Raw genomic sequence first — 14,518 nt, 5'->3', positions numbered from 1 at the left:
GGGCAATAAGTAAGCCAAAAAACACACAACCCCAAATAAAAAAAGCTTGAGGTCTGTAAAGATCAAGAACCTGAAGGGGGCATATCCACCCACATCCTTCAGCCCTTGACCTTCTGGTGATTCCCTTGTTGCAAGAAGCTAAGTTACAGGGAACCGGGCAGAGGACCTTCTTGGCAGTGGCACCTGCCTTGTGGAAAGCGTCAAGGAGATAAACAACTGACTCTTATATGACATCTGAAGATAGCCCTATATTGGGAATTTTTTTAATGTTGGATATTTTACTGTGTGTGGTGTTTTACTTTGGTAGAAGCCACCCAGGACTTTTGTTAGGGGAGGGGGGCAGAACCTCAGATTTTTATTGATTTTTTTTTGGGGGGGGGAGGAAGCTGCCCCTGCCCCCCTTGGCTACGCCCATGGGGGCAACCCAGTCAGATGGGTGGCATATAAATATAACAACCACCACCATTTATGATAAATCAAGAAAACGGGAAACTGGTGGTGCAAACTAAAGGGGGGGGGGGAGAAGGAAACGATTTTCTCGTTGACTTTGGGATTTCAGCTAATGCAACTTTTTGCCTAGCCTGCCGTTGACACATCCGGCCCGGCAGGTGTCAGTATAGCCTGTGAATCGCCGCGCTCGGGGCTGGGCAGGAAGCTTCTCCTTCCCCTCCTCCTCTCCGGCGCCCGCGCGCGTGCTCGCGCCCGGCCGCACGCCCCCGTCTCCCTTCCTTCCCCGTCTCCCCCGTTCTTTGCCTGCTGTCACTAAGAGCCAGACTAGCTGCAGACAGGCAGCAGCCAGAGGAGGGGGGAGGAGGAGGAGGAGGGGAAAGGAGGAGGAGGAGGAGGAGAGACTGGGAATGAGTTGGAAGCAGACGCAGCCTCAGCGCGCAGATCTGCCCTGCCGGAGACAGACAGAGCGAGGAGGGGGCAGGATAAAAAGGACCTCTCCTGCTCTGCATAAGGAAAGCCCCCCTCCCGGCGGCTCAGGGGCGAGATGTAGGGCTTGCAGGAAAGGTGAGTGTGCGCGGACAACCTGCCGGGCTCTCCCGTCCTTGGCTGGGCAAGCGGAGATGCCGCCGCCGCGCGCGCGCAGGGAAAGGGGGAGTCCCCGCGCTTGAAGGAGTTCCTCCAGCACCACCTAGACAGCCAGAAAGTGTCTGACAAAGTGAGGAGAGGCCCAAGTTGAAGGTCTGCGGCTCTTAAAGGGACACGGGCACTCTTCTCGGGGGTTGCCCCAGAACAGAAGGTGCTTCGCTTCTCTCGCTCTCTCTCTCTCCCTCCCTCTCCTTTGTGTCTTTGGCACGCAGGCAAAGTGCGTGCAGGAGCGGCGAGTGTGTTGGCTGGATGCATGTACCGCACGCCTCATGTGAACAGAAGCACACACGTTAGACGGGGACTGCCCGCACACGCACACAGCCGAGACGTTGGGGTTGTTAATATGGCACGCGCGCACGCACACACATCCATATCCGGACTGCACATTCCAGTGGGTCCTTTCCCGGATTGGCGTAATATCCATTCAGGAGGAAGGAGGCATCTGTCTTGCCGGAGCTGAAATGAAAGTAGCAAACTGGGAACGAAATTCTATCAGGGCTTCCCTCCCATCCGTTGGTATTCCTCTTACCTTGTCAGCCAGGGGTTTGGTTACAAGCTGTGACATGTAGTTAACCACCCTGGCATCACTCTTCTTTCTTTCTTTCTTTCTTTCTTTCTTTCTTTCTTTCTTTCTTTCTTTCTTTCTTTCTTTTAAAATCAAGTGATTCTTTTTGTCTTCCCTGACAGGGCTTTTTGGATGGTTGTCTGTGCATTAAGGTTTCACCTAGGTACTGTACATTGTTTTGTTGGGGAATCTTCCCAGCTGAGGATAAAGCTGGAAAGTGGTTCATATGCATTTCCTGATTTGCGCCTGTGGTTTTGAAGGAGCTGCTTTGGAAATCTAGATACAGTTTAAGCTGGTGCCGCAACGTCTCATGTCACTGCAAAGCAAAGCTTTTTATTGCGGGACCACTTAATATCTATGAAACGTAATAGAGAGATGAGGCAGGTTGAGGAATTGTTTTAAAGCTAATTCTTGGAAACATTTTTTAAACTGTGCATGTTGTTGTTGTGAATGGTTAATTTTGCACGTCAGACAGTAAAAATCTGGATGCATCAAATAGTTCTGTGGTCCAGAGATGTCCCAAGAGATTGTTATAGAAGTGGCTGCCTGCTGTAAACTATCAAAGGAATTATGCATGCAACTTTTTAAAAGAGAGACTCAGACGATAAGCATCCACTGAGAAGTCTGTACTTAGGGAATGTCAGTACTTGCAGAATTGGCTTGTCCTCCCCCCCCCCCGTATTTCTTTTATGGGGGTTCTTATCTTGCGTTTCCTTTTGGTAGAGCATATGCTGATGGGATGAGCTGGGAAAGTGAGTTCTGTTCTTTGGTGTAGATTTTTATGTGTCTAGGTAGATTAATTTCCTATGTCAGTGGAATAATTTTAATGGAGTGTTGTGTGGGGTTATGTTAATACCAAAGCCAACAGTCTTATGTGTGTTACTTTCAACTTTTGACCTTTAATTCTTGAAAGTTTTTCAGAGTGCATCTTCCAGTGTGTAAATCAGGGACTGGGGACATGGTATGTTGTTGAACTTTAACTCACACCATCCTTTGCCATTGGCTGTTCTTACTGGGGCTGGTGGGAGATGAGGGACCACAAGTCCCTTGGAGTTAGTGGTGCCCGTGGTGCAATTATTTACTGAGCAATTTCTAGTACAGTTCTATTCATGTCTACTCAAACTCATACATCGCTTAACTGGAGCTTAGTCACAGGTCAGTGGGTATAGGATTGCATCCTTAATGTGGTATGAAAAGGTTCTTCAGGTGTTGTGAAATGTTACTACGGTACTTTAGAATGGGTACTATCACCTTTGCTTGCTTTTAGTGTGTGTTAATTTGAATTAATAATTTAATTGCAAGCCTCCTGAAAAATAAAGGCATAGAAAGTATCTCAGGCAGTTTTTATATCTGCTGGAAGCTGCCCAGAGTGGTTGCAGCAACCCGAGCAGATGGGCAACCCAAGCAGATGAGTATAAGAATGATAATGGCAAAGAACTAATTTTGCATTTAAGTATCTGACAGTCCTACATATGTTTACTCAGTGGTAAGTCCCCCTGTATTAAATGGGACTTACTCCCAGGTAAGGTGCATAGGGTTGCAATCTATAGGGTTACAGTCAACTAAATTCTACTCAAAGTAGACCCATTGAAATTAACAGAACACTAACATTTTTTTATTTTGAATAGTAGTAGCTTTGAGTGCAACCCTAAGAATATGATTACTTGTAACTATAGATTAATGTAGTGAAGAGACAGGCTTTTGGGAGAAGGGTTCTAAATGGGCACGGTTTCAACTTTTTCCTATTTCTGATTGCTAGGGTAACATTTCAAAGTGATTATCACAGTACAATCCTATACATGTCTACTCAGAAGTAAGTGAGCCCAGTGGGATTTATTCTCAAGGCAAGTGGTATAGAATTGCAGCCTGTCTATTTAACAGAAGGTTTATATTCCAGTTAGCGCCGTTGCTAATTATATTTGTTTGCAGATGGTACAATTGTTTTGCAGGTACTTGGAAGCGTGTAAACACTGCCGTTACCCTGTTGCTTGAAATACAGTGGACAGTTTATTGGGCAGGACATTATGGGAGACAGCATATATTAAAACTAGTGAATGTCCCTACTTAGTTGCCAGATGAAATAGTGACAAAATGTTCTGCACGTCTATATCTGTACTGGTGTTTTCAGCACAAAGTATTGAGTTACTGACTGTGAGTGTGCCACAAGATTCTGTACTATCAAAATCTCAACTGCAACGTATCCTATATGCTTGTATATATGAAGACATATCTCTGGATATTTTATGCTTCGCAGTGTATTCTGCTGTGACTCCCAGGTCAGTGGATTTGTAGGCATTTCCCTTTTCCCTTTCCCTCTCTGTCTTTGATCAGGTGCTATATGCTTCTGATAATATAGAGTTCAATATAAAGTGGGGGGGGGCAGACCTCCAAGGGCAATAACATTGGCATTGATTAGATTTACACTGTGGATAACTTTGCTTTTAGGGGACGTGGGTGGCACTGTGGTCTAAACCACAGAGCCTAGGGCTTGCCGATCAGAAAGTTGGCGGTTCAAATCCCCTTGACGGGGTGAGCTCCCGTTGCTTGGTTCCAGCTCCTGCCAACCTAGCAGTTTGAAAGCATGAAGTTCAAGTAGATAAATAGGTACCGCTCCGGCGGGAAGGTAAACGATGTTTCCGTGCGCTGCTCTGGTTCGCCAGAAGTGGCTTAGTCATGCTGGCCACATGACCCGGAAGCTGTACGCTGGCTCCCTCCGCCAATAAAGCGAGATGAGTGCCTCAATCCCAGACTCGTCCTCAACTGGACCTAACGGTCAGGGGTCCCTTTACCTTTCTAACTTTCCTTTTAGCTGTTGACGTCCTTTTCCCGCATTGTGTATTTAGTTGGCAGGTTTGTTTCTTTCCTGAGGGAGGTGGCCTAGCCTGGCTCTGTGTTCAGCTCTCCTGCCCTTTCTCCGCAGGGTCAGGATTTGTGCCTCTGTGAAAACTGAGCTACCAAAACTTTAAAGAGCATGAGATGAAGCAATGTGAAGGGTAGTGCGCGTGCTGCCACAGCTGCCCTGCTGCCCTGCTGCTCTCTTGCCCTGCTGAGGGAACATGCCCAGAGCATCCCGACCCCAGCCCAGCACTTGCCTTAACTCTCTACAGCAGATCTGCTTGTCAGTTCAAGCCAATATGTGGAATGAGGACACCTTCCCACTGCCTTCTGGATCTTGTTCACCCTTAGAGTTTTAGGGCCAGCATTGTGACAGGGGCTCTCTGTCATTAGTTATTGCTGAGAGGACAAATTCTATTGTAAGTTTTTTCTATCAGAGTTCCATTTCTCTGTCGTCTTCTTTTTGTTTTTCTGCTTTGCCTTTGGAAACTTTGCCCCTTAGCTTGCTTCTCTGTCTCATGAGGCTTAGTTTTCTTGCAGATGTCCATTCTAGCTGCTTCCATCTCTAAGGCAGATGTGGACTTTTGATCCCATCCAAACCAACCACTTGATGACTTTCAAAGGAGCTGGCATCTTTATGTCTAGGATAGGCTAGTTTTCTCGATGGCTTTTTTGAGTCATCATAGCAGCTTATCCAGTTGCTGTGTGTTTTCACTACCAAGGCATATTACAGTAATGGTTTTCTAATATTCTCTCTCCAGACTGATTTGTAGCATTCCTGGAAAAGTTAAACTTTTGAGCACGGTGCTTGGAGGTACTTGAGGTGTGTCTGTGCTTTATCATTTTTTTCCTACCTGATTTTTGTGTGTCCTGGTTCTTTAAAATCTACATTCTGACTTCTGTGTAATTATTATTGGAACTGTGCACCATTTGTAGAAGTATATAAAACCATTTGTATGCTGTTGGTGGGTTCTTGTTCTCAGTTAGGATTTCTTAATATTGCTTTTATTTTAGTGTTAATTCAAGATTAAGGAAAATAATTTAATGGGAATATTTGCACTTGACATAACGCATAACCTCTTCTATAGCATTTGCTTCTTGGTGGGTGAGTACTATACTTGAAAGGCCTATGGTTTGGGAGTAGCATCATTCGTGTGTGTTATTATCCACAAGGGAGACAACACATTTTGAAAGGTTTTCAGGCAATTATTCCAGGCTTGGTCTATATAACTGTTGAATTTGCCTGTGGCACCCAGCCAACATCAGCTGTTTATTAAATGACCTGATGCCAGTGCACTGGTGCATCCGCTGTTAAGAATCCAACCTGTCTTGTCTAAAAGTTCATATATGCATTTCCCCTCCTTTCCCCCAAATAATTGCTGTTTCTAAGAATAGCTTGTTTTCCTTGGAGATTGACCAGGTAACAGATTTCTAACATAGATGCACCTTTTTCTTGTTCGAAATAAACAACACAAGAAAGAACATAATCCTCTGTTCCTGAATTCAAGATCCTTGTAGGTTTTGTGCACTCAAGTAAGAGGGAATAATTAGGGTGATGCTAAAACATAGTTAAACTATTTTATACATATTTATGTATCTGTATTCGTGCTTGTTAAATGTAATGTTTGTATGATACATGTGGAATTGGCTTGCAACATTTTGTGCTATTATTAATAAAAAAAAAGAATATTATCAACAGATGGCACATCCAACATCTTGTGTTTCACACATTCACTGAAAAAGAGGGAAAGGATAAGAAGGTCAGATTTCACAATAGAAGGAAGAGGAGATAATGTGTACATGCCATCTTACCTCTGATACCATCCTTGTTCCCTAGTTCTGAAATGCCCTCTAACAATTAATCAAGGCAATGATGGATGTCATTTTCTAGGCTTTCCGCAGAAGTTGGTAGTTGCGTCTGCATTATAAATCCAGCTGCATGAATATTTTGTTAAGAGATGCTTGGGATGTATGAGTTCATCTAAAGCATTAATGCCATTGATTTAATTGCACTAAAGCCGAAGAGAAGATGTTATCATGTTTATTTACAATTTTTAAAAAGAATTTAATAAAGAAAGGATTGTGTCTGTGCAGTACTTGCCTTATTGTTTATGATATCTCTTACAAATGGTGCCACTGCTTCACATACCATTTTCTTTTGGGTCTCCACTGTGCTATGAAGATAGCTGTAGTTGCGTACAGCTGAATAAAAGTTTTGATTCTATTGCTTAACAGCCTTTGATTGCCACAGGTGTACTTTATATTTTACCTCTGTTTCCTAAATTATCAGTCAATCAATCAATCAATCAATCAATCTTTATTACGGTCCAGAGACCCAACCTAAATAATCCATATGTATCATACAGTGTCCCTGTAAGGCAGGAGTGGGGTACATTTTTCAGCCTACAGGTCCCATCCCCTAGTGAGTACTTTGCAAGGAGCAGTGGCTAAGGCAATGGATGTGACTGCTGCTTTAGTACAGTAGCCTAACATCCAGCTTGCAATCATCTCCATCCCTTCATCCAGGCAAGCACAAGGCAGTATTACAGTTCAAGGACTCATCTAGCTGGTGAGGAGAACTAGAAGGAGTTGTGGAGCAGGGTCAGTGAAGTTTGGCCCATGGAGGATGTATGTCTTGCTGAGAGACCTGGGGGGCCACCTAGAGATGCCTGAAGGGTTGTATATGACACCTAGGTCCAGCCCTGCTGTAAGGCTTTTAGTATTTTGGTTACTTGAGGAGCTGGTAGAGCTTAATCATGCCAAGTGCTGGAGATACCTATGGATCTGGTCCAAATTCTTCTTTTCAGAGGGAAATGGTTTGGAGTGTTGCTTAACAGGCATTGTTAAATTGCTTAAAATTCTTGTAGGAGTATTTGAAGTTTCTAACTGAACTAGACCTAGTAGGGCAACCTGGTTCTACAGCTAAAATAGTTGCTTGAGATGGCATCATTCACCATCTGCTCAATTACCTGTGTTGGGTGGGGAGATGTGTGAATGGCAGGGTGGGTGTCATGGGTAATCCATAGAAGAAACTGATGTCAGTAGTAAAATTGTCTAATTTTTAAAAGATGCATCTTATATTGTAATATATCTGCCAGCACATATATAAGAAAATGAAAACCATCCCTTTTGAGTATATGCCAGTACTTATGTCTCATTCCTTTTCTTTTGCAAAACCTATGCAACATGACATGTTGTCCCCCATTTGAAAGTACAACTTGAGTAAATCTTTTGCTGAACTTGTTGTTCTTACAGGTTTGGAAAGGATGAAGAACTGAAGGGTAATTTCTGTGTTGATTGGCAACGGAGAACTTTTTTAGATGAAGTATGGTTACGCTGTGCCAAATGGTTGACTTTTCTAGAAGGAAAAAACTCCAAAGGTTATGTGAAAAGTACTCTGGTTAATATATTGGCATTCCCAGAACCCACTAAAACTTGGGCAGGTTGCCAGATACCACTTAATGAGGATGCAGAATGTCTGGCACAAATCTGCATAAACACAAAAGAATTTCAGAAAAGGGAGTTTGTGAGTGTAAGTTGCATATCTCTGTCTACGATTAATTTTTAATTACTGTACTTTTGCACTTAAGATAGATGGAAGTCTTTCCAATTAGATTGAGCGTTGCATACACAATATTTTGTGTCTTTCTGTTTTTGCCTCTCGTTTATATTGTTTGTGGGGAAGTGGAATCAGAGCTGGATGTGTTCTCCAAGCCCACAATCACAGTGTGCGTGCACACACACAGAACAATGGGCTGGATTCAGACTTAGGCTGCACTCCTAACCCAGTTTACCTGTGAGTAAGCACCACCGCATTCAGTAGGACTTACTGCTGCATAGACATGGTTAAGATGATGCTGTTAGACATGCTTAGAGCAGACCCAATGGAATCAAATTAGTCATCATGACTAGGTTAATGCCGTATCCTGAGCTTTCCTTTAAAAACAACAGCAAGTAAGTTCTAGCCCTTAATGCCGCAAAGAAATACTTTTTTTAAAAAAAGGGTGGAGCCTGCTAAAATATTAGATGTGGGTGTGGTAGGCTGGCTGAACAGTGTTCAGATACGACTTTTGTATCCTGCACTCTTTGCCCTTTGAAATAAGCAGCAATTAAGCAAAATATACTCTGATTTTTTAAAATCTGCATAATGTCTCTAAGTTGCAGGAATCTCAGTCAGAAGGTCCCAGGTTCATTCCTTGGCATCTCCAGGTACAGTTGGGAGAGACACCTGCCTGAAATCCTGTCAGTCAGTGTAGACAACACTGAGCAAGGTGGACCAATGACCTGACTTGGCATAAGGCAGCTTCCTATGTTCTTAAATAATACTGGGAAAGACTTCTGATTTGAGTCCCAAGTAGGGCCGAGCTGAAACTTTTCATTGTTTTGCTTCTCCCCCAACCCTTGAAAGGAGCAGTGATGTAGTGGAGGGGCTCCCCCTGCACCCTGAAATTGCTACCTCGGAGTTGAAAAGCATAACAGTGAGCTCAACCTCACCAGCAAGCAGTGGCGTAGCGTGGGTTGTCAGCACCCGGGGCAAGGCAAGTAATTTGCGCCCCCTAACCCATGGATTTGCGCCCCCTAACCCGTGGATTTGCGCCCCCTAACCCTAACCCCCAGATGTTGCGCCCGGTGCGGCCGGCCCCCCCTGCACCCCCCACGCTACGCCACTGCCAGCAAGTCAGTACTCTTTCCATTTTACGGATGCGTGGCTGAAGCTGAGAGAGAATAGCTTGCCAGGTTTTCCTTAGTGCTGACGCCCCCCCCCCCCACCACTGCAACATCCCATGCCAAGTATACCCAGTCACAGCTACGGGTTGCAGTGAGTTTGATGAAATCTTTTTATTCACTTATGCATTTAAGAAACGGTAGGTTTTGTCAGACTGTTTATATGACAGTGCAAGTCTGTGCTTGCCAAGATCCAGACAGTCTGTTAATGTTACATGCCGGGATAAATAAATTACAGTGTCTGAGACAGAAACGCGCTCGCATTTGGTGCAAACCTGTGATGTGTCCCTACAGAGATCTGCTGGCATCTCAGATTGTAACAGGGTCAGGTAACATCAGCACCTATTTATTAATTTATGGTTTGATAACCTACCCTATCCCCAAAAGCGCTGGTGATATTTATAAGCGATATTTTATAAAATAGATGAACATGTGTTTTTTAGTGCAGCAATTTTTAGAACGATTGCTAAGGCGATAATGCTGCTTACATCAAACCAATTCAATAACCTTAAGAAATCTTACATCACTATGAGGAGATGCTTAGGTTTGAAATTTGGCAAACCTGCTGGAGAGCAGAGTCCAGAGCCAGAGTATCGTTTTTGATGAATGGAGAGTGGTGCCGTAAGGCAATCTGAATTGTCTTTGGGAATGTGTGGAAGGACGCGGCAGGTCAGGTAGCCTTCATGGCTGTTCTTATTCTTCCAGGTTCTGCTCCCATGGTAACTTGAGCACTGTGCTCTTCTGTCACATCTGTATAAGTCGCTGGTGAGGGGCAAATGTGACAATTGCTATAGACTTTCCCAGTGGAAGTGTTAACTGTAGACCATTGCTAAAGTGCTAATGTGAATCGTCTCCCCTCACCACCGGGCAAAAAAATTAAAAATCTGCAAGAGGATCAGGAGGTCTTTCTTCAAGGGTAGGAACGTAGGAAGCTGACGAATTGGATGCCCTTCTGTTTTGGGGTACTATATATGATATTATTGTTGGGATACTGCAAACTTTATTGAGTAGCTTGCAAGGCCATTGTAGTTTAAAACAATAATATGTGGTTGCCCTAGAACCAAACTACTTGTATTTTTAAATGTGAGAATGCATTCGTTGGTTTTTTTTTTATTTAAACAAAATAACAGCCAGATCTGGGGGCTTCATGAGGATTGGGACTGCATCTGTGGCATACAGCATGTGTCTGTGTTGTGTGTGTGAGTTAAACCCTTACCTCTACACTGTGGTACAGGTGAAAATCCCCCCACCCCATCCCAAAGTTCTGACATCTTCCACTGCAGAGGGAGTAGCAGCTTTGTAGTCCATTTTTCCCAGTGCTTAATGGAATCTATAATGGGACACAGTGTTGTTTTGTCACATAGAATACATATGAATTTAAAATATAATTATCACAAGGCTTCCATGGGTGAATAGGAAGACTCATGGTGTCCTGGTTGCCTAAATATCCATTTTATCTGTAGCATGTCTTTACTCTTTTTCAGCTTCTATCATTACTGTTTGTTGTAGCTACACCTTTTTATTTCTGTAACAGAAATCCCACCTTAGCCTTCTCCAAAATATGTTAGAAAAGCCTATTTTTATGGTATAGTCGTGCTGACACTGTACACTTTTGGTTTCTCACTAGGGAATTGTTTGTGTTTTTCCCCTTACCCACGGGGAAGCTCTGTGACTTAGAGACAGGAAAGCTATTACAGAACAACATCTCTGACACCTTTCTTTTACCAGTGAGCTTGGGGTAAGAGGTGTTGCAGTATGTGCATTAATTGAACAAAATTTTCATTCTGACTTCTTAAATGTGAGATCTTGGGGAAAACTGCACAAGGTTTCCTTCTACTCAAGGAGATGGATAAAACCACTGGATGTGAACTTGCCCTAAAAGTAAACTCTTATATTAGAATGAACAACTCACTGGCTCTCTTACCAACGCCTTTTACTTAAAATTTCCAGCTGAGACCTCATTTTTGGCTGAAAGCATCTTGTAACTTCTTGCAGCAACAATCCCAAAATATGTGTACTGATCATAGCTGAGACTGAAATGGCCACTGGAATTTACAGAGAGCTTTGATCAAAGTGGTCCAGATGTGGCACAATTCTTGCCAATGAATGGTCAAGTCAGATCTTTCCCCCAATTATTTGTGTCTGAATATGCTTTTCAGGACTCCTTGTCTCACGGTTGTGTCACTAGGCATGCTGGTGTAAGTTAAGTCCGATGTAAAGTTACACCAGATACAAACCTTACTCAGTATCAGGGCTGCTGCTGGCCACATGACTGAGGTGAACAGACTTAGGATCCAGCCTGAGCCCTCTCTGGTCCTGCCCCCACCATGCCCCCAGAACTCCCCTTTTTTGACCTCAGCTGAACCCCTGTTGAGTTGGGGTGAGCAGGTTATTTTGATGTATCTATGAGCCAGGAATCCGATGGATCCTAACCTTCTCATTCTGGCATTTCTTGCCATAAGACTGTTATCTTAATGTTACCAAGCATGATCTTTGATTACACTTTTTATTTCTGTTTTTGTTACATTGTTATAATATTGCTTTATATTCTGTATGCAAGACATTTAAAAAACAACATTTAACAGAAAGGGTACATGAAAGAAAACAACATGAGAAACTACATAACTTTTGCAATAACGTGGTCCTCCTTTATTACATATGCATCAAAGAAAGAACATGCATTTGAACCACCTAAGACACATGGGGGCATGTGGAATGATATTTTTTAAACCAGCAACTGTAAAAATAATTTATTATTTGATTATATTACTAATGTAATTACCTGGATGTAGTTGGGGCTGTTTGGGGGGCGGTTTAGGGGAAAGCTGTATTTGATTGCTTGTATTTGATTATATCTTGTTCTTATATTCAACTAATAAAATATTCAAAACAACAACAACAACATAAAAGGATCTTTCAGAGTCCATTGGTGTTACTCCCAAATGGGGTAGAAAGGCTGCTTTGTATGGGAGTAATCACCCTCCACTCGGAGCAAAAGTGGGTCAGTCCCATAAATTTGTAAATGTCTCTGTATGTTTATACAAATGATTCCATTGCTAAAAAAAAAATGAATGAAAATGCTTTGTAGTAATGAATGGCTGCTAAAGAGTTCTGAACTTCTTAAATGTAGGGCACATAATAGAAAAATGCATGTTTAAATGAAATTATTGTCAGCGTGATTCCTCTGGAACAATTATTTCACCTTTCAAAATATCTCTTTAGAAGTCTGCTTGCTGACATTGCATAATTTTGGTTCCAAGTTTGTTTTTTTTAAGAAAAATAAAGTAAATGACATGCTACAGAATGCACTTGTTTTCTGAACACCACTTTCTGAGTTGAAACCCTAGGTAGCTGGATAAACAAGTCATGTTTTAATTAGCTGTGCCTCTTTTCAGCAAGATTATGTCAGAATATAAAATCAGCAGATTAATTAGGATTTGATTAAGGCTGCACTGGTATATGCAATTGTAAAATTGCCTCTTTAATAAGTTTTGTTCTAAGGTGCCACAAACGTATTCTTCTCATACTGTTAGACTTCTTAATAGCATGTATTTAAAATGCATTTAATTGGATGGTTAACAGTATTCACTATACTTACAATCTCTTTGTATGGAGGGAAAATGGGTACAGATGTGAAGTTTTTCTTTAAAAGAGCCGCTTTTTTAATTATGGGGACTGTAATGGTTAAAATTAAATGGTTACCCACAATGTCATCTTGAAGTATGTTTTGAAGTTTTGAAATAAACTATGCTGATTTGTTAGCATTTAATACCCTTTTCCTTGCAAGGTTGAAGCTAGGCAACATCTTAAATTGTTTTTAGGTTCCAAACTATGTTTCCTTACCATGATAAAAGAGGCTAACAGTGGAAGCCTGTACATGTCTACTCAGAAGTAAGCCCCACTGAATTCATGGGGCTTAATCCCAGGTACATGAGTATAGGATTCCAGTCTAAAAATGCCAAGCTTATTATATATCAGAAATCTTATATACAGGTTCGGAGAGGTGCTATGACTCAATGAGTGGTCCCTGTTCAATCTCGAGTCAGCCATGAATAAGTTGGATTTCTATTAACAAATTATTCTCTCTTAGTTGCCCTTTGACAAAATGGAAATAGTGCTTTGTCAATTGGGATTTGTGTTTAATACCACCCTGCAACTTAATCATTCTTACTTTCTTGTGCTTTTGCAAATGTTAATAACCACGGTTCCCTTCCCTCTTTGCTGTTTTGTCTGGAATCAAGTATAAAGAATGAAATGAGGGAGAAGGAAATTATGCCAATCAACACTGGACATGGTCTAGCCAATCATATTTGGCTGTGTCCTGTCTCACTCAAGCAAGGGCAAGGCTTCCTAACACGGGTGATCTTAGCCAATCAGGGATTACTCTAAAAATTAAAAACTTTTGCTGTCGTTTCACATCAATTGTAGAAAAATCTCAAAAAGGAGAGGGTACTTTCAACCCAGAAAAGATGTGTGTAACAGATGTTCCCCCGTTGCCCCTCAGCCCTGGTAATAGGGCTAATGTGTGGGCTATAATGGGCTTAAGGCTATAATGCACATAAAGGAACTGGTGTGTTGTGGTGGATGTGCTTTAGTGTTGGGAGTGAGCAGTAGGTGGCCAGGTTTGCTGATGATACTATATTACTCAGGGTTAAAACAAAAAGAGATTGTGAAGAGCTCAGAAAGGACTAGGCAGTAAATGGCAAATGCAATTCAATGTAAACAACTATAAAATGACACATGTCAGGGCAAATAAATTCTTATTTTCGCATATACACTCATGGTGTCTGAATTGGTGGTAACTAACCAGGAATAAGATCTTGTGGTTATAGTGGCTAGTTTGCTGAAGATACTGCTCCAGTGTGTGGCAGCTGTGGAAAAGGCAGATTCTATGCTAGGCATCATTAGGAAAGGAATTGAACTCCCTAAGCCGTCCCAGACGCTGTACGCCGCATTCCAAATGTGGTCACAGTAGGAATATAGTGTACAGTTCTGATCACCTCACCTCAAAAAGGATATTGTAGTTTCTGAAAATGGCAACCAAAATGATCAAGGGGATGGATCATCTCCCATATAAAGAAAGGCTACAGTGTTTGGGACTTAGAGGAAACATAAGAAAGAAGTGACATGATAGAAGTTTATAAAATGATGCATGCCATAGAGAAAGTGGACGGGGAAAGGGTTTTCTTCTCTTATAACACTAGAATGCGTGGACATCCAATGAAGCTGAATGTTGAAAGCTTAAGAACAAATAAAATGTAAGCACTTCTTTACCCAGCACGTAGTTAATGTCTGGAA

General features: G+C 42.3%; 1 protein-coding gene across 1 annotated transcript in view; it reads left to right on the top strand.

The window, feature by feature from the left end:
• The first annotated feature begins 740 nt into the window (after nucleotides 1–740).
• LDLRAD4 (low density lipoprotein receptor class A domain containing 4) overlaps nucleotides 741–14,518 on the top strand; it is a 263,177-nt gene continuing 249,399 nt past the window's right edge. Inside the window, exon 1 of the mRNA XM_081205664.1 lies at nucleotides 741–1,014. The gene's annotated coding sequence lies outside the window, so the exon portion shown is untranslated. The remainder of the gene's footprint in view (nucleotides 1,015–14,518) is intronic.

Source organism: Podarcis bocagei, assembly GCF_964188305.1.
Source record: "Podarcis bocagei genome assembly, chromosome: 8".
Lineage (NCBI taxonomy): Eukaryota > Metazoa > Chordata > Lepidosauria > Squamata > Lacertidae > Podarcis > Podarcis bocagei.
The sequence above is the reverse complement of the archived record's forward strand: the minus strand, read 5'-3'. Positions and strand labels throughout refer to the sequence as shown.